The sequence below is a fragment of the Dama dama genome, chromosome 28 (genome assembly GCF_033118175.1).
Source record: "Dama dama isolate Ldn47 chromosome 28, ASM3311817v1, whole genome shotgun sequence".
In the NCBI taxonomy this organism is placed as follows: domain Eukaryota; kingdom Metazoa; phylum Chordata; class Mammalia; order Artiodactyla; family Cervidae; genus Dama; species Dama dama.
Window position 1 is genome coordinate 27997978 of NC_083708.1, and position 9870 is coordinate 28007847.

A 9870-nucleotide genomic window follows, 5' to 3' on the forward strand; every position below is an offset into this window, starting at 1 on the left:
CTACTCGATGGACATGGGTTTGGGTAGACTCCGGGAGTTGGTGATGGACAGGGAGGCCTGGCGTGCTGTGATTCATGAGGTCGCAAAGAGTCGGACACGACTGAGCAACTGAGCTGAACTGAAGGATTGAACCCACATTTCCCGTGTTTCCTGCATTGGCAGACAGTTCTTTACCAATGAGCCTCCTGGGAAATCCCTTACACAGAAATGCTAATAGATAATACTCTTATCCCTTCTGAGCCTATATAACTTTTTCAGTTCAGTTCAGTCACTCAGTCGTGTCCGACTCTTTGTGACCCCCTGAATCACAGCACGCCAGGCCTCCCTGTCCATCACCAACTCCCAGAGTTTACTCAAACTCATGTCCATTGAGTTGGTGATGCCATCCAACCATCTCATCTTCTGTCGTCCCCTTCTCCTCCTGCCTTCAATCTTTCCCAGCATTAGGGTCTTTTCAAATGAGTCAGCTCTTCGCATGAGGTGGCCAAAGTATTGGAGTTTCAGCTTCAACATCAGTCCTTCAAATGAACACACAGGACTGATCTCCTTTAGGATGGACTGGTTGGATCTCCTTGCAATCCAAGGGACTCTCAAGGGTCTTCTCCAACACCACAGTTCAAAAGCATCAATTCTTTGGCACTCAGCTTTCTTTATAGTCCAACTCTCTCATCCATACATGACCACTGTAAAAACCATAGCCTTAACTAGACGGACCTTTGTTGACAAAGTCTCTGCTTTTTAATATGCTGTCTAGGTTGGTCATAACTTTCCTTCCAAGGAGTAAGCTAAGCTAAGCTAAGTCACTTCAGTCGTGTCCGACTCTGTGCAACCCCAAAGACGGCAGCCCACCAGGCTCCGCCATCCCTGGGATTCTCCAGGCAAGAACACTGGAGTGGGTTGCCATTTCCTTCTCCAATGCATGAAAGTGAAAATTGAAAGTGAAGTTGCTCAGTTGTGCCCAACTCAGCGACCCCTATGGACTGCAGCCCACCAGGCTCCTCAGTCCATGGGATTTTCCAGGCAAGAGTACTGGAGTGGGGTGCCATTGCCTTCTCCTCCAAGGAGTAAGCGTCTTTTAATTTCATGACTGCAATATAACTTATTACAGAAAATAAATATATTAATATATTATGGAATGAAGATATATAATAGATACATGTGTATGTAATGTCTGCTCCTAAAGTGTTCTTTTAAGTAACAGAAGTAAGCTGGAGGAATAGACATCATCAGTATCTCTCTTTGCAGTTTTATTCTGGAGAACCTTTAAATTATAATAAATTTAATAAAGAGGAAAAAATCCCTCTCTGTGTTTCCATGGAAAGCTGCCCTAACTGGATATATCTCAATAAAGTCATGTAAGCAACAAGACAGAATATTCTCATTTCAGAGGCAATGAATAGAATAAGGCAATGCCTTCATTTTGGTTGGGCAGCGCACACAAAAACATAACTATATTTTCTGAATTAAAAGCTAACAAGGCCATGCCTAGGATTTTTACACATGAAAATTTCAACTATAGTAAAAAGCAGAATTGATTTTCTGTCACCCTAATCTATTGCATTTTTTCCTATTTAATTAAACATTTTTGTGAAAGTTTAACCATACATCAAGGACCCAATTCAAAAGTCTATAGTTTGATGAATTTTCACAAAATAAACACCTTCATGAAACAAGCCCTGAGATTAAGAAACAGAATACTCCCAGTACCTCGAGGGATTCCTCACACTCTTTTCAAGTTACTACTTCCTAGATGTAATTGATGTAACTATTCTAACTTCTAATGCCATAGCTTAGCTTTGTTAATGCACTTTTAAGTGGAAACACTTCTGTCATTTTATATCAGTCATATTATTACCCGTTTAGTGTTAAATCAAAGACACTGATTAGAGACATTTCGTTTTCCTAAGGTATTCTCCAGGGTATCCGTTTTTCTGAAAGTACATCATCTTGAGTTATCAAGATCTGACAAAGCCAAGGTTAGAAAAATGACTTTTTAGCACGAGGTCCTATACTAAGACAGAAGAGTGACGATGCTGAAAGAAGTCACTATGTCAGGTGAGTGAGAGCATCATTACTGCAACATGAAATACAGGGTAGCTTCAGCTATAAATTTAAAGTAACTTTCCTTTATGTGTAACAATTTATTATTTTATTATTATCAAGGAAAAATATAACTTTGCCTTTAGCCATGCTCAAATCTTCTGAAGGAGAAACATTGAATATATAAACATGGTGAGGAATGAATTTTGACATTGTAATCCATTATGAATATATTTGAGGCATAAAATCTATAATAAATGGATAGAACCAGTACTAGTACATTTCATATTTAAAGTATGTCTGGTAATACTTCATTCCAACTGAGCAATTTATAGATTGGGTAGTTGTTTTCCTTACTCTTCATTCAAATAGTAAATCAATTTTCATGTTTTTTAAAAGTTGAATGATGAATTAATCAAAGCCTGAGTTTCATGGTTTTTAAAGTTAGGTGATGAGGTAGTCGGGCTTCCCTGGTAGCTCAACTGTGAAAGAAGCCTCCTGCAAAGTAGGAGACCCCGGTTCAATTCCTGCATCAGGAAGATCCCCTGGAGAAGCGATAGGCTACCCACTCCAGTATTCTTGGGCAACCCTGCTGGCTCAGCTGGTAAATAATCCTGCTGTAATACGGGAGACCTGAGTTTGATCCCTGGGTTGGGAAGATCCCCTGAAGAAGGGAAAAGCAACCTACTTCAGTATTCTGGGCTGGAGAATTCCCTGGACAGAGGAGCCTCCAGGATACAGTCCTTCAGATTGTCTTACTACTGATTTTACTTTTTTTCCAAAGCAGAGTGTGGGGGGGAGGGGTGGGGAGGGAGGCCGCGTGGGGGTGTGGAATAAGCATAACTTGAGCAAAGGAGGGAAAGAAATATAATTGAATATATTTATTAAACAATTGAGTAGATATGGTACTTTATGGGTACTAATAAAATAAATATAGCTCACTTCTTATGAACTTTAAAGCTCAAAATTAAACTATATCTTGCTTTCTTTCCATGATAAACCCAAAGGCAGTTTCACATTGACATTTCTGTAAGTATGGAAGGGAGTAGCCACATGGGTAGCTCTGAATACGGATGTTATCAATACATTGAACCTGCTTTCACCTATATTTCTATATGGTCTCACCTGTTACTCTAGTAGGGCTTCCCAATGGCTCAGCAGATAAAGAATCCACCCACAATGCAGGAGATTCGGGTTCAATTCCTGGGTCAGAAGATACCCTGGAAGAGGAAATGGCAACTTACTCCAGTATTCTTGCCTGGGAAATCCCATAGACAGAGGAGCCTGGTGGGCTACAGTCCAAAAGGGTCACAAAGAGTCGATCAGGACTGATCACACAGTTTCTCTAGTAATTGTCTTAATTGCTAGCACTTCTAACAAAATAATGAAACAGCCTTGTAAAGGTCTAACTCATCAAGATGGAGAAAGCAACCATCACTTCTACTCAATCCAATCTCAACTTCCCCCTAAATCCTACTTCAAGCTGATGGATGTAGTCACTTGTCTAATGAAAAGCATAATCTCCTTTGAAGCTTTCATGCAATCAAAGGGAAAAAAGTCATGACCTCAAATTATTCATTTAATATGTTACAGGAACAGGGTAAATAGATATAAGAGTAAAGCTAAAGGAAAAGATATTATTGATTACGTTTATGCATGCTAGGTCGCTTCACTTGTGTCCGACTTTGTGACCCCATGGACTGTAGCCCGCCAGGCTCCTCTGCCCGTGGGATTCTCCAGGTGAGAATACTGGAGAGGGTTGCCATGCCCCCTTCCAGGGGATCTTCCCAACCCAGGCCTTGAACCCACGTTGCTTACATCTCCTGCCTTGGGAGGTGAGTTCTTCACCACTAGTGCCACCTGGGAAGCCTATTATTGACTATAGTAGTTGCTAATTCTTAAAGATCTAGATGCCAAAATTGTAACATATTCTACCTCAGGACAGTAATAAAACTGTTGAGCTTATTTTTCTAATGAATTCTTTTACCTTAAAGGTTTGGATAAAGGGGAAGTACATAAGGAGAAAGGCAATAGGATGAAAATGGAGTTCAAAAGAGTGATGATAGTTCAAGCTGAGATAGAGACAGAATCTGAAATAATCCCTTGAACTTGTAGCTGGAGGCAAGTTTTCCCTTTGATCCAGGCATGGGTACCCTGAGGGCTTACATGAAAGTAAGTAAGTGTTAGCTGCTCAGTCATGCCCGACTCTTTGAGACCCCATGGACTGCAGCCCACCAGGCTCGTCTGTCCATGAGATTTTCCAGGCAAGGATACTGGAGTGGGTTTCCATTTCCTTCTCCAGGGTATCTTCGCTACCCAGGGATCGAACCTGGGAGTCTCCTGCACTGCAGACAAATTATTTACCGGCTGAGCTACAAGGGAAGCCCTACATGAAAGTAGTGGTTCTCAAAGTGTGGTCCTCTGACCAGCAGCATCAGCCTCCCCTGGGAACTTGCTAGAAATAGGAATTCCCAGGTTACTGACCTAGGTACAGCCCACACATCCTCTGTTTTCAAAGCCCCTGTGGGCTCTGCTGCAAGATGAACTGTGAGAACCACTGGTCTAAAATAGAGATCAGCAAACTTTTTCTATAAAAGGCCAGAGAGTAAAGGTTTTAGATTTGCAGTTCGTACTATCCTGGTCACAACTCTGCAACCCTGCCACGTAACGAAAAAGCAGCCATGGACAATTTGTAAACTAATTGGCACGGCAGTGTTCTAATCAATTTCATTCACAAAAACTGATTGTGGGCTGAACTTAACCCAAGGACCATCGCTGACTCTCATATACAAAACAGACTGCCGGAAGAAGAGGCAGTAAGTCTGGTCACTACTTCCCCCTTCCCTCTTTCAGCCTTGTGCGGGTGCGGACACCTAGTGATGAGTCCAAATGGCACCAGAGTTCCTTGCGGTGTGCATGTACTTTCTTGTTTCTACTCGAGAGTTGTGACAGGATGTACTCAAGCCATTAGTAAATGAGGCACAGAAAGCAGAGCAGTGGAAAGAGATGGAGGAAAATCAACCGGTGAGTCAGCCAGTAGAATTCCAGGCCTGAGAAAGAAAGAATAGCCTTAAGACTGAAATACTAACTTTATAACTATCATCCACGTTTCTGAACCATTTTCCTAAAGGAAATGCTCCCTGTGACCCTATCTGTTGTCCTCAGGAAACAGAATTTTAAAAAGGAGCCTTCCACCTTCATTCACTCAAAATAACACATCCATAGTACTGACTACGATAAAATCAATAGTAGACGTGTCCCTTGAGCATTTCCATCTGGGCGTCCTACTGGAACATTCCACAAGCCTCAAATAGAAAGTGTCACCACCTTCCCATCAAAACAGGGGATCTCAAACTCTGTCAAACATCAGAGTTCCCCAGAGGGCTTGTGAAAACAGGTTGCTGTGCCCCATGGCCAGAGCTCCTGACTCTACAGACGGGGTTAGGTCCTGAGAGTTTGCGTATCTCACAAGATCCCAAGTAAGGCTAATAAAGGCTAGTCCTGGAACCATATGTTGAGAACCACTGCTTCAAAAACATGCCCTTCCTTCTGTGTTTCCAGCCTCAGTTTGCAAAATCACCACTTTTGTATACCTAGGCACCTAAGCAAATGAATGGGTCATCCCTAAAATCCTTCAGTATTTTAGACCTCAAACTCCTCTTTACCATCCTCACGGTGAATGAATTAGTTTAGGCCAGTATTCTCATGGGTTTTCTCGATAGCTCAGTGGGTAAAGAATCCACCTGCCAATGCAGTAGACATGGGAGTCATAGGTTCGATCCCTGGGTCGGGATAAGCCCCTGGAGGAGGAAATGGCAACCCACTCCAGTATCCTTGCCTGAAAAATCCCATGGATAAAGGAACGTGAATGGCTCTAGTCCAAAAGATCGCAGAGTTGGACACAACTGAGCAGGAGCATCGTATATACAGTGATAGCATACTTTTTCCATAATTTACATATAAAAAGCTACTATATCCATAAGGCTGTAGACATAAACAGGTCTAATTGTAGTTTGCTGGACACAACAGGCCCAGAAACCCCTTCAGTCATCCCCAGAGGTAAGGGAATCCATCTCCCTACATAGCTTTTCCCCATTCAAGGAGTAGGGAAACCTCATTTCAGGTCCTCATAATCACGTTCTTGGAAATTTTTGTAGCAGTCTAGGAATTCTACCTAATTCCAGACTTAGCATTTCAAACACATGTCCTACTGGTCAGTGATTTTTTTAAATTATAAATTAACTAAATATTCTAAACGTACATGCTCGGTCACTTCAGTTGTGTGTGACTCTTTGTGACCCTCTGGACTGTAGTTCACCAGGCTCCTCTATCCATGGAATTCTCCAGGCAAGAATACTAGAGTGGGTTGCCATGCCCTCCTCCAGGGGATCTTCCCGGCCCAGGGATCGAACCCGCATCCCCTGCATTTCAGGTGGATTTTTCACTGCTGAGCCACCAGGGAAGTACTATATCTACTTTGAGTTCAGTTTTTTGAAGAAGGCTGGTCTGCCGCCATGAGATGCTTTGTAAGCCCACATGTGTCAACACTTTTCTCCAAGGAAAATCCTCAAGAATAGGCTGAGGTTTCCATTTAAGACGGAAAATGGAAACATCACATTAACGTATTTATGAAACATTCATTGAGTGCTTACTTATTTTCCAAACACTATGCAATACAAGCTTGAAGATACAGCTCAATATAATCCAAAGAAGGTTGAGCTCTGATGTTACAGGTAAATCTTTTCTTAATTTTTATGCTGAGAATGAAATTTGTTTTTCTAGATTGGCCCTTATGCTGTAAAAACAGTGAGGTCCCAGTGATGAGTCCTACAAGATAGAAAGGAGAGAGATTTCTTTCACCTGTTGGCACCACCCTCCATTATGTTAAATGACACCACGTCTGGTTTATAGAAGAAAATATTCTTTTTGCCAACCACATGATCCTGGAGAAAATGGAACAGGCATTTTTGTTCTTGAATAATCTGTGATTGGAGGTATATGCATATGAATTATTCTTCAGAAATAGTTAACCAATATCTTCCTCAATGAAAGCAGAATAGCTGATAGTCTGTATTGTATCATATGCGTGTCACTTGCCCCCAGTATACCCATTTATTAATTTATGCTAAGACAGGTGGGTTAAACACATCGTATAGTTGCCTTTATTCCCCCTCCTGCTCCCACAACAGAAGGGAATAATCAATCATGGCACTCATTCCCCCTGAGCCTGGGCATGACCTTGGATTCCTCCTGTATATAACACTTCAGGAAGCTACTATTTATAGACAGGAATTGGCACTTCAGGTAAAATATACTTGTGTCTGCTTGGCAAAGATATTGACCCTGGGGTAAGTCTTATTAACATATAAATAGGTACATGGAAAGTGTAACTCAATGACACTAGACCATTTTATTTTTTTTTAGTCCATCTCCTCCTTAGTAGAGACTTGACAGGATAGAAGGAACCATTTAGCTCTGATGGGATGACTAGAACCAAAGGAGGGGAGAAATTTTCCAAGGCCACAGGTGATAAAGTTATATCATTAATGTGTATTTCCAACCTGAATCTCTTTCCTGAACTCCAAATGCATATGTCTAATTGCCAACTTGACATCTTCACTTGCATGTTCAACAGACACACGCCACATTCAAATGCCCTAAGGAATTCTGCTTCCTGCCCAGATGGAAGCCCAGAGACAGGACTTAACCATCACCACCAGCAGCAGCCCAACATTATACAGCCAGCAAAACAAAGTTTGGGAAAGGATATTTTTCAGACATTGGATAACAGAGAGTGTAAACAGTGATGCCCAAGGAAGGAAGATGAACAGAGGGTCCTATGGTCAAACCAGCTTACTATGGTAAGAGAGTTTCTGGGCTGGAGAAAAGGGGACCTAAACAGAGCCCAGGTATCTCACTCAGTTGGAAGACTGAGATCTGAGTTCAGAGAGTCTCAGGTAGCTAGAATTTGTGAAGCAGATTCCAGAGAGGAGGAAGCCACACAGACAGAGTTTGAGTTTTCATCTGAGTACTGATATGAGTACAGCTGAAAGGAAATTCCCTGAGACTGAAAAAAGAACATTCCAAAAGCAACAGGAGAGCAATTCTAATAGAGAAGGACACACGGGGTTGGGAATAATTAATATTTTCACCAGCCAAAAATGAAAGATCTTGTAAGGCATTAGAAAATTGGGTAAAATCCTCAGTAGAGTATCATCTTAGTATTGGGGGTAATTTAATAATCATAATAAGAATTTGATAATAAAGGGTGCTGTGAACTCACGCTAACAAAGTTGAAGGTAGATCCTAAAAGGATCAAACTGATGCTTAGTTAATTGCATGTCATTGGTTTCCCAGGTGGCGACAGAGGTAAAGAACCCGCCTGCCAATGCAGGAGACATGAGACATGGGTTCGACCCCTGGGTTGGGAAGATCCCCTGGAGGAGGGCATGGCAACCCACTCCAGTATCACTGCCTGGAGAATCCCATGGACAGAGGAGCCGGGCAGGCCACAACCACAGGGTCACAAAGAGTTGGATACGACTGAAGTGATTTAGCAGAGCATAGCACAGAACGAAGTCCAGCATTATTTAAGTGATTACCACACAATCTAGCACCCAACAACATAAAATTCATAATGTCTGTCTTCAAAAAAAAATAGGCATCAAAGAAGCAGGATATATGACCGATCACCAGGAGAAAAGTTGATCAGTAGCAAAAGAACTAGAATTTACAGAAATGGTGAAATTAGCAAACAATGAAACTTAAATACTATTATGTTGATACTCCATATACTCAGGGAGAGGGAATAAAGCACGAACAACTTTATGAGGGATGAAGTGAAAGATACAAAAGGATTTGACTTGATGTGCAGAGCTATAATATCAGAAATGAAAAATATGGAGAGGATTATCCACAGATTAGACCCTTCTTAAAAGAAGATCAGTGAATTTAAAGATGTTGAAGTAAACCTAAAGTGATAGAAAATACTCAAATTTAAGTATAGAGATAAAAGGATTAAAAAAAAAAAGAACAATGCATCCATAGCCTGTGAAGTACTACTAGGCAATCTAACATAGTGTAATTGGACACCCAGAAAAGAGAAGTGATAGAAAAAGTACTTGAAGAAATAATGACTAAAATGTTATAAATGTGACAAAAACTATAAACCCACATATCCAAGAAGGTCAAAGAACCCCAAAGAAAAGAAACATAAAGGAAACCACACCAACACACATCAAAATTAAGTTGTTGAAAACATGATAAAGAAAAGGATTTAAGAGCAGTTAGGGGAAAAAAAAAAAAAGTGTAATAAATTCAGAGAACAAAGAAAGACCAGGACAGCCACAGAATTGTCAGAAGCTATGAAAGCCAGAAGACAGTGAAGCAATTGAAGGTATTTGGAGGAAAGGTGAGGACTGCCAACCTAAAATTCTGTGTGCAGTGAAAATATCTTTCAAAAATGAAAATGAAATAAAGACTGTTTCATACTAAAAAAAAAAGCAGAGGAGATTAATCACCAACAGATGTGCATGAAATGAACTATCAGAGGAAGTTACTCTCTGAGGGAAGGAATATCATACCAGACAAACACTCATTCAGCTCCACATAATGGAATAAAGAGCACTGTAAGTGGTAAATATGTGGATAAATATAAAAATTAAAATACACAAACTGAATTCTTTAATTTTTCCTCAAAAATCTGCTTCTTGCTTGAAAGTGGAAGTGTAGTTGCTCAGTCGTGTCTGACTCTTTAAGACACCATGGACTGTAGCCCTCCTCTGTCCATGGACAGGCTCCTCTGTCCATAGGATTCTCCAGGCAAGAATA